This window comes from Mustela nivalis, assembly GCF_964662115.1.
Source record: "Mustela nivalis genome assembly, chromosome: 5".
NCBI lineage: Eukaryota > Metazoa > Chordata > Mammalia > Carnivora > Mustelidae > Mustela > Mustela nivalis.
In genome coordinates, this window is record NC_139024.1 from 49282844 (window position 1) to 49297223 (window position 14380).

The 14380-nt window shown below is 37.9% G+C and overlaps 1 long non-coding RNA gene across 2 annotated transcripts in view; it reads right to left on the reverse strand.

Annotated features, from left to right (window-relative positions):
- Nucleotides 1-14380, reverse strand: part of LOC309864299 — a 140084-nt gene that overhangs the window by 69293 nt on the left and 56411 nt on the right. Inside the window, exon 3 of one of the 2 annotated variants that reach the window (XR_014311446.1) lies at nucleotides 11933-12112. The exons of the other annotated variant lie outside the window; for it this stretch is intronic. This is a non-coding gene — a long non-coding RNA (uncharacterized lncRNA). The remainder of the gene's footprint in view (nucleotides 1-11932; nucleotides 12113-14380) is intronic. 2 annotated transcript variants of the gene reach the window in all.

Sequence of the window (14380 nt, forward strand, 5' to 3'; positions counted from 1 at the left end):
ATAGAGATGGCCAATAGCCACATGAAAAGATGCTCAACATCACTAATTATTAGGGAAATGCAAACCAAAACTACAATAAGATATCACATTGCACCTGTCAAAATGGCAAAAAAAAAAAAAAAAAAAAAAACTATCACTCACTTGGGTAGGTGTGTTCTGCTTTACCAGCATAGAATATAGGAAACTTCTAGTATTCAAAATACAGACCTAGCACCTCCCCAACCTCCTTATGACCTGAATGCCCATTTCCCTTATTACGGAGTTCTAGGAAATCTATCCTTCACGGAAAAAACATTAAAACATCTCCTTTACCAATGTCTGTATTGATTGGGTCCCTAGCCTTCGGTACTGCCTCTTGTTCTTTTTTTTTGTGGTGAATTTTTCCGCCTTGTCATTTTGTCCAGAGCCATCAAAAGAAATGAAATCTTGCCATTTGCGACAATGTGGATGGAACTATAGCGTATCATGCTTAGCGAAATAAGTCAAGCGGAGAAAGACAACTATCATATATGATCTCCCTGATATGAGGAAGTGGAGATGCAACATGGGGGCTTAAGTGGGTAGGAGAAGAATAAATGAAACAAGATGGGACTAGGTGGGAGACAAACCATAAGTGACTCTTAATCTCACAAAACAAACTGAGGGTTGCTGGGGGGAGGGGGGTTGGGAGAAGGGGGGTGGGATTATGGACATTGGGGAGGGTATGTGCTTTGGTGAGTGCTGTGAAGTGTGTAAACCAGGCGATTCACAGACCTGTACCCCTGGGGATAAAAATATAAAAAATAAAAAATTATAATAATAAAATTAAATTTAAAAAATCTCCTTTAATCTACCAAAGGCCACCTTCTCTGCTACACTGAGTCCTTCTAGAAGGCAGTAGTTCCCTCCAGGGCAGGCCTCCACCATGTGAGGGAAACCCCTCAGGGGCCTACCAACTTGAAATTAACCAAGCTAGAGTGTCAGGGCCTCTCACTTACCAAGGCCCTTTCCATGGTCCTGGGAGGGAGCTCTGGAGTTTTGTATTTGGAATTTTGTATTCTTTTAATCTTAAAGAAAGAACCCAATAGTTTATAAATTCAAGAGCAACCATACCCTGTATTGCCCTTCACCCATACCCACACTGCTGCTTTGAGAGCAGTTTCTCCTTGATGGGGAAAGAAGAAGCAGTCTCCTGGCTCTCGATCCGGTTTTTGGTTATGCCACACCATGGTAGCCCTGGGCTTCTCAGTTATAACTCTAATGACAGTATATGGAATTTACTGGTGAACAAATGCAGAAAGCCCACACTGGCCTCATCTAAGATGGTTAGGTCATTCCATACATGCTATGGTATGATGTTGTGTCTCCCTAATCAACCCAGGATCTGTGTGGAGCCAGGCACCACTTCCAGTTTTCTCTTCCTACAGGGGTTCCTCTCAGAGCCTCTGCTGTTCTTACTGCCACCTGGTCTTAACTAGACCACCTCAGGAATCAGGCACATTGTAGTGACTTTAAAATTCAGAAAGTGTCAGCCTCTCTTTCCCATTCCTCTCAAAAGGCTCCTTGGACTCGAGGCAGATTTGACCAACTCTTTTTCCCTCAGAAACCTTTAAGCATAATAGTTTTGAAGGGCAGACAGCCAGAAGCCATCTGCCTTCAGAGCGAAGGTTCCAAGTCTTACAAGCCTAAGGGGGAAAATTGTCTCCATCTACCTTTCCTTCACAAAAATCGATGCCCATTTATGCCAATAAAATGAAATGGGCTATTAAAAGACCCTTTTCTCCCTAGAACAAAGAAAGGCAGCTTCTTTCTAGCTTCAAGTACGTATGTGCTACAACCTTTAAGTACACTGATCTCATTCTCTTCCTCTCTCTCTCTCTCTCTCTCTCTCTCTCACACACACACACACACACACACACACACGCCTCCCCTCCCTCCTTGCTCTTTAAAGTTCTGTCTCACTGAATTCTTTTCAAAATGACTACATGGATATAAGTAAATTTAATCAGAAGTTTCACTCAATATAAACTAGGGTTACTCACTACCAAGAGCAAGCCTATAAAATTCTGGGACTTGTAAGATTCCTTTGAACTCGCAAGATACTGCCTTGCTCATATCAAAGACAGAGTAGAAATCTCTGGCTTTAAGTACCTTGGACACAATTTTTTTACTGCTGCTATAGATGAAAATGAACTTTAATGAGAATCTGAACTGAACATGACCATGTTCATTTAATCTTAGGAGAAATGTAAGGCATATGCAGGATTTACCTTTATATCAGAAAGGATAGATGTCTCATATTAACTTGGCTTCTAATATAATTAACTTAAAAGATGTAAGTGGTCATATTTCACTGAAAACTGATTTTTTCACTCTTGATTTTTCTGGAAAAAGTCCAGAATCTTACCATATTTGATTTAGAAAAATGTTTTTAGGGGCAATTTTACCTTCTCTAAACTTTTAAAAAGTCATGTGGGAATTGACTACTTTTTATAAGCTGGGGATAAGCAACCTCTTAAAGAAGATATTGAAAAGAAACAGTAAAAAAATCTCAAGAAATTTTAAAAATGAGTAGTTGGGGGGGAGATTAGCTCTTAAAAGTATTAAACATGTTTAAAGTTAAAATAAATTAGTGTGGCACTAACAAAAGACTATATCACTAACACATATGAGCTATTGTTTCCAATGATAATATTATAGGAACTCCCCATAGCGCCCCGTCCCCAATACAGCATTAGTAACTTGAAGCTTCTGGACCTCTCTGGGCAGAATTCTCGGTTTAGAGGATTGCATGTGTGCTTTTATACAAGAATATATGTTGAATCACCAGTCCTGATCCAGTTCTTCAACCTACTGTCTATAGGCTGTTCCTTCTGCTAGTCTATATGGCCCCTAATGTGAGATTATTTTGCAATTCTCTTGGGGGAAATTCACTTCTTTAAGGACCTCTTTTCCTTCTATACCAGTCCCTCAGCTCTGTTATCTCTTGATTGATCTGTTTGCTTCTGCTTTATGTGTTCCAGAAACCTCTTGCTGCTCTGGCTTACAGGTCGGGTCCTCTTGGATTTCCAGAATTTCTGTGTATTTTATTTTTCCATAGTTTCTGTGTATTTTAAAATACATTAATGTCATTTGAACAGGATTTGGGGGCAAGGTGAGGCTTTCAAATGTGAGTTCATTCAGTCTGCTTTCTTGAAGATCTCTTAGGTTAGTCAAATTACACCCCCTCCACACACACTCAATGAGTTTTTTCTTTGCTCTTCTGTTTTTTGCTGAATAACTTTTGACATTTTATATCTAATTCTTTAAGTCTCTATTTTTGGTCCCAAATGCCTATTGTCTTGGTATCATTTAAAAAATTATTTACATTTCTTTTTTTTTTTTGAAGGAAACTCATATGGAATTTTATATTAAACACATGTCTAAAATACAGTAACCAAGAAGGAATTTTCACATAAATGTTTCTGTTTGAAAAAAGGAATTTTGTATGTAGATCACTATGTATTATGTATTATATGTACTTGTATGTGGATAGAAATTCATAGAAAGCTATAAATCTAACTGTTACTTGGAGCATGGAAATGGGAGGAAATCAGAGATAAGGACAGAATTTCCCCAGGGAAAGGCTCCAGATTGGAGAACTTGTGAACTAAAAGAAAAAACAGCCTATAGGTAGTTGGCAAAAGAAAGATCTAGGACCAGCTGACTCTAGTCTTTGCTCAAAAATAAAACCCACAACCACAATGGCATATATTCACAAAATGAATATTACTATAAAACAATAGCTAACATGTATTAAACCATATATATATATGGCACTGTTCTAAGAGCTTTCTATGTAGTGATTCATTTAATCCCTATAAATCTAGGAGATTGATGCTACTCTTATCACAATTTTAGAGCTATGGAAACAGGCACAGAGTGGTTAGGTCAAGTTTCCAAAGTCACACAGTCGTACATGGTAGAGCCAAGATTTGACCCCGATTGATCCAGTATCAGGGCCTACCCTTAACCTGTGCTCCATTGCATAGCCTAAAAGACTATCTCCCCAGTTGACGGCCTGTGTTCTACCCTTCTTATAACTGCCATCATTCCTGAAAGCAGAACTTATACTCTAGTCATGGAAATGGAAAGCCTCATTTTGCAGGGGAAAAAGAAAATCACCCTGAACATAAATATTATCTAAATATTTGTTCATCTAAAAGTATAATCTAGAAAAGAAGAGTCACCAAATATTTGAGAAAAAACCACAGCAGAGGAAGCATAAACTCCAACAAGCATTAACTCCCAAGAGAGGAGTTAGCATAGAAAATACTTAAGTATGTATAATTTGTAGATCCTAGCATATAGACTTCCTCTATCCCCATTTAGGAACCTTGGGCCCACCCCCAATAATCCAAAATAATCTCATTATAAGGTCAGCTGATTAGTAAACTTAATTCCATATGATATCTCAATTCTTTTTTGCCATATAACCTATTCACATGTTCTGGAGATTATAAATTATAACATGGACCTTCATGGCGGTGTGGGGGGGGGGGTACTTCTCTGCATACTCAAGCCCCACTCCCAACTTCAAGTGCCTCTTGCCTCTATGATGTAGGTTATTTCAGCCATGCCAAACTTCTGCCTTTAAACTTTTGTATTCTAATATACCCTTGGAAGGCAGGAGTAGGGAGGGGACAGTATAGATTATTGTAAGGAGACATATATGTCCTGTCTAGTGCATCATTCAAGGTTATTTCAGTCATTTATGGTCTTTGAGCCTGCTATTCAATTCTACATGTGAGTTGTAGAAAACTAAAAACTGATAGTAATGCAAAGAGTCTTATTTACAGAAATGTAAATACTGTCTAGAGGAATGCAATGTGACTATTGCCTTATGGATATTGACCAATTTTTCCAGTTTGTATCCATTTGTCAATTCTTGCATAACTATATATTTGTTTTCTCTTTGGATTTTCCTTTGAACCAGCTGTTGTATTTTATGAATTCTCTTATTAATGAATTAAATAAAATTTGACCCTTTCAATTGACTCCAGACTTCCAAAATAGCTACATCAGACAGATTCCACCAATACAATTGTTGTCTGGGAAGGGAAACAGATTCCTTCATCTTCCCACTCTGCCATCTTCCTAGAATCCTCTGCATTTTTTTAGCAATTACATTTTGCTGGTCCATTTTTGTCTATTTCACCATTTTCCATGTTTCTATGGCACATTGTTCCAAGGGAATTCCTGTTAAACAAGATATTTTCCCTTCCAATCTAAGCATAGAGGAATTTGATTCCAAAGATATTATTCTGTTTGGGCTTATTCCTGTAATCTTAGTTTACATCTTCTATATAATATTCTTTCTTCCTTTTTGGTTGTTGTTCTGTTTGGTTTGCCCCTCTATCTTTTGTTAAGCAACTGGAATTTTTTCCTTTCATTTGTTCTCTACTAGAGGAGCACATTTTCTGTAAAAAGCCAGGTAATAGATACTTTGTGAGCCATACGGTGTCATAACTACTCAACTCTGTTGTAATGTGAAAACAGCCATAGACAATACGTAAGTCAGCATCACTGTATACCAAAACTACTTTTAAAAAAATGGGAAGTGGGCCACATTTGGCCAATTGGTTTTGGTTCTGAACCCCTGCTCTAGTGTTTTCTATGTTACAGAAACTATTTGAGAGCTATCAGGTAAGTAAACTTCCTCTGATTTTCCTCTATCACCTCCTAATACAATACTAGATGTGTAGTGGTCTTTCCTTTCTCAATCTTTTTCTCATGCTTTAGATCTGTTACCTCCTCAGAGAATTTTTTTAATGATAGTAATTTCAGTAACAAATTAAATTGTACAGGAATACCCTCAATCTCCGATCATATTAATTCCCACCTATAGATTCTCTGCTATTTGAACGATTTAAAATTTTTCCCTAGTTGTCTTTTGATTTTGTTAACTGTTTCCTTTGCTGTGCAAAAGCTTTTGATCTTGATGAAATCCCAATAGTTCATTTTTTCCCTTGCTTCCCTTGCCTTTTGCGTTGTTCCTAGGAAGATGTTGCTGCGGCAGAGGTCGAAGAGGTTGCTGCCTGTGTTCTCCTCAAGGATTTTGATGGATTCCTTTCGCACATTGAGGTCCTTGATCCATTTTGAGTCTATTTTTGTGTGTGGTGTAAGGAAATGGTCCAATTTCATTTTTCTGCATGTGGCTGTCCAATTTTCCCAGCACCATTTATTGAAGAGGCTGTCTTTTTTCCATTGGACATTCTTTCCTGCTTTGTCGAAGATTAGTTGGCCATAGAGTTGAGGGTCTATTTCTGGGCTCTCTATTCTGTTCCATTGATCTATGTGTCTGTTTTTGTGCCAGTACCATGCTGTCTTGAATGGGAGAAGATATTTGCAAACAACATATCAGATAAAGGACTAGTGTCCAGAATCTATAAAGAACTTAGCAAACTCAACACCCAAAGAACAAATAATCCAATCAAGAAATGGGCAGAGGACATGAACAGACATTTCTGCAAAGAAGATATCCAGATGGCCAACAGACACATGAAAAAGTACTCCATATCACTCGGCAACAGGGAAATACAAATCAAAACCACAATGAGATATCACCTCACACCAGTCAGAATGGCTAAAATCAACAAGTCAGGAAATGACAGATGTTGGCGAGGATGCGGAGAAAGGGGAACCCTCCTCCACTGTTGGTGGGAATGCAAGCTGGTGCAGCCACTCTGGAAAACAGCATGGAGGTTCCTCAGAATGTTGAAAATAGAACTGCCCTTTGACCCAGCAATTGCACTATTGGGTATTTACCCTAAAGATACAAACGTAGTGATCCAAAGGGGCACGTGCACCCGAATGCTTATAGCAGCAATGTCCACAATAGCCAAACTATGGAAAGAACCTAGATGTCCATCAACATATGAATGGATCAAGAAGATGTGGTATATATACACAATGGAATACTATGCAGCCATTAAAAGAAATGAAATCTTGCCATTTGCGACAACATGGATGGAACTAGAGCATATCATGCTTAGCGAAATAAGTCAAGCAGAGAAAGACAACTATCATATGATCTCCATGATATGAGGAAGTGGTGATGCAACATGGGGGCTTAAGTGGGTAGGAGAAGAATAAATGAAACAAGATGGGATTGGGAGGGAGACAAACCATAAGTGACTCTTAATCTCACAAAACAAACTGAAGGTTGCTGGGGGGAGGGAGTTTGGGAGAAGGGGGTGGGATTATGGACATTGGGGAGGGCATGTGCTTTGGTGAGTGCTGTGAAGTGTGTAAACCTGGTGATTCACAGACCTGTACCCCTGGGGATAAAAATATATGTTTATAAAAAATAAAAAATTAATAAAAAAAAAATAGAAAAAAAAATTTTCCCTAGTTATTGCCTGTATGCTAAATACATTTGTACTTCTATTTTTTGTCTTGCTAATATGAAAGACAGAAGCTTAGTCCATTTTTATCCTTGTCTTTGCGACAATTCTTTCATCTCTTCCCCAGATTTTATACTTGTGACATTCTCCTTAGGTCTACTAATGGTCATCGTAATCCAATCCACTTTGATCTTTCTTCATTCCACACTTTGTAACATAGACTACTAGTCCTTATCCCTTCCTTTCACTTCTTTCACTCATCTCTAAACTCCAGAATTTAGAGACATTTAGGTTTTTCTTTTGCATGATTAAGACTGTTAAACTTATATTTCATCCTGACACTCAACCAAGCCTTCCATGCTTCATTCATACGTTGACTCTAAAAGGTAAAAATGCACAACAATGTGCACATTTGTGTGTGTGTGTGTGTGTGTGTGTGTATATATATATATATATATATATATATATGCAAATACATTATGTTTGTGTGTGTGTGTAATATATGTAAGTACCAATACTCAATTAAGCACCAGTACACACTCTCTCTCTCTCTTTCTCTCTCCATATATATATATATATATATATATATATATATATATATATATATATATATATAATGTAATGCCAAGCCAAGCATGGTGATGGTATTATCTTTCAGTATTGGGACTCCTAAATGAATTGTAATAGTCATCTTAAAAATCAAAGAAATGGAATCTCTTACATAAGTCAAAATTGAGGCTTATTTTCCTTTTTTCTTAATATTCAGACTATGGCTCTCTTATTCACCTTTTCCATTATATCTCTTTAACACATCATGCATTTCTCATACTTTCCATCACAACATATAGTCTCAGGAGCCCCCTGTCATTTTCCTGAGGACATACTTCCTGAGGATCTATCCACCCGTCTTCCTGCTCCACTCTGTACTGATTGCTTTTCTGGCCTGTTGCATAGCTGTTTTCCTCACTGCATTCCTGGATGGAGGTTTCTGTTCTCTGAATCCCGTGTTGTGCTCCTCTTGCTTGGTTTGTCCTTCCTTCTAGTGGAGCACATCCCCCACAGAAATTACATCTTAATTACAAAAATTCTCTTGTGTTCTCTGGTTGCTCTTTTTCCTAACAATCTTCTGTATATTTTTCTTTGCAGTGTCCCACATAAGAGTATCAATGAGAATTTTTCTTTCAAGTTCTAAGTCCTTCCATTTTTATTTATTTATTTATTTTATTTATTCATTTTGCTTCTTCTAGGGTCAGTTGGCCCATTTACTTGTTTATCATATCAGTCCTCCCTTTCATTTAGTTTCTTTTCCTCAAATATCTCATGATCTTTTGTTGTTCATTTGCATCTATAAATGAGAAACTGACTATTTTTAGCTCGTGTGGGTTCTCCCTCCCCAGATGGCACAGTTGATGGCAGGGTTTATATAACTGGGTGCAGCCTATCTATCCACTGGGAGGCTTCACTTTAGGGCACTTGGGTGTGGAGCAGGCAGGCAAGCTGGAGTTTCCCATTACTAAAATAAGAAAGGCTGTTCTCTGGTAGCAGCAGTCTTTAGTGTTTCTGCCTCCTGAACAGGCTGCCTTATTCCTCTTGTTTGGCAATGCTTCTTGCTCATCTATACCTTCCCCTGGAACATGCTCCTAGCAAGTATATTATTTTCTTTGGAATGTATCTTGGACATTTTAGACTCAGGTTAGTACTGCTTTACTCACTGTTAGAGTTCCTGTTCTAATTACTGGCCTCTTTATTGCACCATACTCAGTCTAGTTGTTGGTATTTGTTCACCCTATTTTTGGAGTTATCCGTGGATCTGGTCTTTGGTGTTTTTTTCATGCACATATTTTGTGTTTCCTTGACTCTTGTCCATCCAAGCCCACAGCTTTCTTTCTTCTGGGTGTACCTTGCAATTTCTAGTCTGCTATGGTGACTTTTCTTGCTTGCCAGTGTTGATAGCACCATGCCTACACAAATTCTGTGAATGGAAGGCATTGGGGTATATATTTAGGTACAGCTTAGTCCCCCAATTTCTTCATTCCACTTGAAGTCATTTAGTTTAGTCATTTGCTGGGGTCATTTTAATCTCTTGCTTCAAGCCACAATATTATTAGCCTGCCCTAAAAATGTTACATTGACTTTTTAAATACATACCTTAAGTTATATTTTAATCCATTAACATATTCAACTAATACTGGTAATACAAAGTCCTCCTTGGCCTCCCATTCCCATCTTAGAAATAATCACTTACCAACTTTCAATGTTTGCTTGCAAGCCTTTTTCTATATATTTATAAAGCTAATAAAAGCACCTAGAAATGGTTTTGAAATGTAAATGTTATCATAATGTCAATTTTGTTTTACAATTGTTTTATTTAATGATGTATATTAGAGCTTTACCTATGATCAGTAGGTAAACTACCTCACTCCATTTAATTCTACAGAGTACAGTTTAACTTTAAGTATTAATTTTGTTATTACAGTGCTGCAACAGACATCCCTATATACTTCTGCTTAAACATATGGGTATTTAACTGGTCAAAAACTGACATTTCTGGTTGTAAGGGTATGCATACTGGGTGAAACTTTATTTTAATTGAGTAATCCATTTTAAAAATAAACTATTAATAGAGAATATTTAAAAATTAGATCAAGTAGAGATTACAAGTGGTTAAACTAAGAAGTGGTGCTGCATTTATGAAGAGTAAATTTATTCTGAGAATCCAAGCATTTCATTATTTTCCTCTATATTTAGAAAAAATGATTTGACATCCTAAAAAGAAAAACTCTCCACAAAGGAATTTTACATCTACAGGAAGGGTGAAAGGATTATGTTATCATAGATGTAAAAGTCTTTCAGGAGGATACATGAATGTGCTACCTTTTTATGTAGTGTAAGAATATATAAAATACTGTATATGTTTTTGGGGAACTATATGTAATATTGTATAAAGAGACCAGAACAATGGTTGCCTCCCAGGAGGAAAGAGGAGAATAAAGGAAGAATATACAGGAGCTGCAATGTATAATGTTTAATTTCTCAAGATGGTAAGTTTAGGGGTTTTCCTCTATACTTTTTGTGATCGAACTAAATACAGGTAGGTCAAGGATTAGATTTATTCTACTTAGTTCCAGTGTGGTAAGATGGACAATCCTATACACAGAGAAAAGAGAACATGTTTACCAAAATATAGAAATCTGTAACTCTGGCGCTAAGAAACAAGTATCAGGCTAGAAAATACCCGAGGAAAGAGGAACACTCAGGTGTAGAGAAAAAGCTTGACAAGAAACTGTGACAGGCAGTCTTCATGAAGGACATTACATCAGTAGATGGTCCCTGTTTATGAGACCATCATACTTTCTAGAAACTTTAGTGTCTGAATCTTTTATCTATACATGGATATTGTTACAGTTGTAATAGTATGTGGTATGTATAATTAATAAGCCAATCATCAAAGCTCATGATGCCCAGTTGTTATATTCTAAGAACAAATATATCCTTAAAATGAAGCTGAATATCTTAGTTTTCCTTTATAGCACTTTGGGTCCTCTTAGACTCTCATTCAGCAATTGCTGTTTCTTTAAATTTACAGACTTCAACCTACTGAACTCCTGATATCTGTAGGTCACCCCCCACCCTTTTTAACCTTTAGCAAAGACCCACAGTGATAGAAGAGGGTCTTTTTCTTAACAGAAAAAAAGCTCCACTTCCTGCCCAATGGAGCTTAATCTATCAGTCAGTTCTTGAAAGAGGAACTGACTAGAATAGTATTAACACAAATTCCCAAGAGCTCAAAGCCTCCGCAGAGAAGAGGCTGACACAATTTCTGGATTGCTCTCCAACACAAATTTTTCAGCCATAGGATATTTTAGAGAATTTTACATGACACACAAGAGAACCACATCTCCTTCACATTTGACCTCAGAGATTCATGTTGTGACACATTATATATAATTTTCTATTATGTGTACCAGAAATAACAAATCCAAAATGGAAATTTGAGAGCTTTGCTGGTCTTTAAAAAACAGAAAACAAATCTGTGGCTGGGTTCTGATATTGAATTGAGTGATAAAGAAGTTGCCCCTTACAAGCTTCAGGAGAGAGATGGTATTTTTATGTGAGTGACTTTTAAGAACCAGCAAATCCTAATAAGACTGGGCACCCAAATTCCCAATCTTAAGAATATTTTGGGAGTGTAATTTTAAGATTAAAATATAAGTCCACAAACACATAGCTAAGAACATGGACTCCTAAGATGAGCCAAGAAAAAAAAAATTACTGATGTTTGACTTAGTTAGCTCTTCTTTCTGACAGGAGATTAAAGCTGCCTGTGAGATTTCTTTGACTCTGACTCATTTAATTCATTTAGACACTGCCAGCAGAGTAAGCTACAACAAAGCAGATCTATTTTAACAAGCTCACTCCTGGCTGTTCTAATAAAGAAAAATAATTGAATTGCTGATTTTGATTTTTTTTTAAAGGTACTCAGCATTTGAGTATTTGGCTTCACACACCAAAAAAACAGAAATATTTATTACATCATCTTCCCCACAGAATTAACTCTTGGTACTCACCCTTTGGACTAGTGTAGGGTGGAAATATTTTCCTCGAGTCCAGTTTATTGTAATTGCACTTTTAAATAAAACTTCAGGGTCTTATTTGGAGCCAGCACCTGTTCTGAGCATGCAGATCTGCACGAAAAAGTGACTACGTTGATTGTACGCGTGTCTATGGTCAGCTTGCTCAAGAGGCACCTGTGGCAGTGGAGAGGGAGTCTGTCACAGCAGGCAGCGCGGGGAGCTGCGGCAGTAAGCTGGCGACCACAGACATGGTTTTGGTTCACCCCAACATAGTTTAAAAAAACAAACTGAACATTGAAAAAACAGGAGATTCCATATAAAATTCAGACTTGCTATTCTCCTAGAAAATGTAGAACTAGCAACAGGGGGGTCTCATCCCCAATCAGCAGGGGCTGAGTAGCCCCTGACTTCCCTTGTACAGTCTATGCACATGGACTTGACCAAGCCAGCCTAGCCTGGTCTGTGGCCCCTGTCCGACCTCTAACACCCGAGCATGGGACCACAAGGGCAGAGACTAGAGCGGAAGACCGAATTCAGGGACATCTCCCCATCCCACAGTTGGCACAGAGAGGATCTTTATATTGGTGTATTAACTAGCTTGCATCCTGTCCCCTGACAGGACAGGCTGCGTATATCCGCTCAACGGCAGCCCCACAGCGAGGTCAGGGAAGCTCACAAAAGTAACAAACTACCCTCCACTCTAGAGTGGATGTAGCCCTACCTTACCAAGGGTACGGGGGAGAGGAGGTTGTTGTGAAAACTCTGCCAACGACATAGACCTTCAGATATTACCTAATTTGAACCTCACAATAAGGTCAGGAGATAGGTATCTTACAGATTAAGAAGTCAAGCTAGGCAAGGTAAAGCAACATACTTGATAAACAATTACTGAGTGGTAGGACCACTGTTCAAAGCCAGATCTTGTGACCCCCCACATCCCCCCAAAAAAATGTTTTATCAATTTCACCATGTTTTCTTAGACCTATTTCCCTGTGTCTAATAAAAAAGTATTAATCATTTGGCTCTCAGAGGTATGCACTAAACTAATGATATTTGTATGATGTTTCTGATTCGATGGGGGAATATTGGTACATGATACAAATATTTCAAGCTTAAAAATGTAGAACTTTAAAAAGGAGCTTTTTATCAAATTGCCAGTGAACAGTTATCCTTCCTTATATTAGCTGGCAGCAACTGTAACAGAAACCCAATGGTTCAAACACATTAGACATGCATTTCTCTTCATATGTAGTCTAGGAAGAAGTTTACAGCTGGTATTGCAGCTCCGAGTAATCAGGTCCTAGGCTTTTTACTTGTTCCACCACCCTAGACTGATGCTCTCATTTCCCCTGGTAGAAGATGGCTTGCAACCAGTTTTCCACCCTAAGCACAGGATGGAGAGGGGAGAAGAAAAGCTTAGCCTTACCTTGAAAACTAGGATTCTGAGGTTGCACACATTATTTTCACTCAAAGCTCATGAATAAGAACTTGGGCCATATAGCCACACCTAGATGTAAGGGAATCTAGGAAACAGTCATTATCTAGGGGGCCATATATCCAGCTAAAATGGGTTTATGGTGGGAGGAAGAAACTAATACTGTGAGACAGCCGCATACCTTGGACACATCTTTTAAAACTTACATAAAGTACTGCAGCAAACTTTCCTTTCTGAGGTGAGCACCCCTGTTTCTTACAACCTCACTTGGCTTGTCCTTCCAGTTTTATTTCACTGTTAAACCCCTGAGCCTCCTGAAAAGTCCTCCGTGGATTAGATATGTTATATTCACATTTAACTGCAAATTTCATTCTTTTTCAAAGTTTCCCTCTCCCAACTCCGTGAATGTCCCTGCACTATTCTAGCTTGGGAATTAGTATTCCCGTATAAACAAGTGTCAGTCCTCCTCCAGATGAATTCAAAATACCAATTTCTGATTACCTCCTGTGTGGAGGTAGAAAAATAATCTTAGATGGTATGTGTGTAAATATATATTCAATGGTGTACTCTTTTGACTAGAAAAAGGCAAGACTGTTTATGTTTACATGTCTTCGTTACCATCAGGTGTATGGAGGTATTTAACAAGTAGCAATCAGTGATAGCAATGCTCCTCACATCTTAACAGAATCTTTGGGCATCCTTTAGACAAGCAAAATTGTAACAATTATCAACAATATTCATTTTGCAAATTTATCTGTAGAATCAATGTAGTCCTAATCAAAATCTCAGCAGGCTTTTTGTAGCTATTGACAAGCTGATTCTAAAAATTCATATGGAAATGCAAAGGGCCCATAATAGACAACCTGAAAAGGAACAAAGTTGGAGGACAACCACTACCTTATTTCAAGTCTTATCATCAAGGGGCAGTAATCAAGGAATTGTGGTATCAAAAATAGACAAATAAGTCACTGGAACTGAACAGAGAATCCAGAAATAGGCCTCCACAT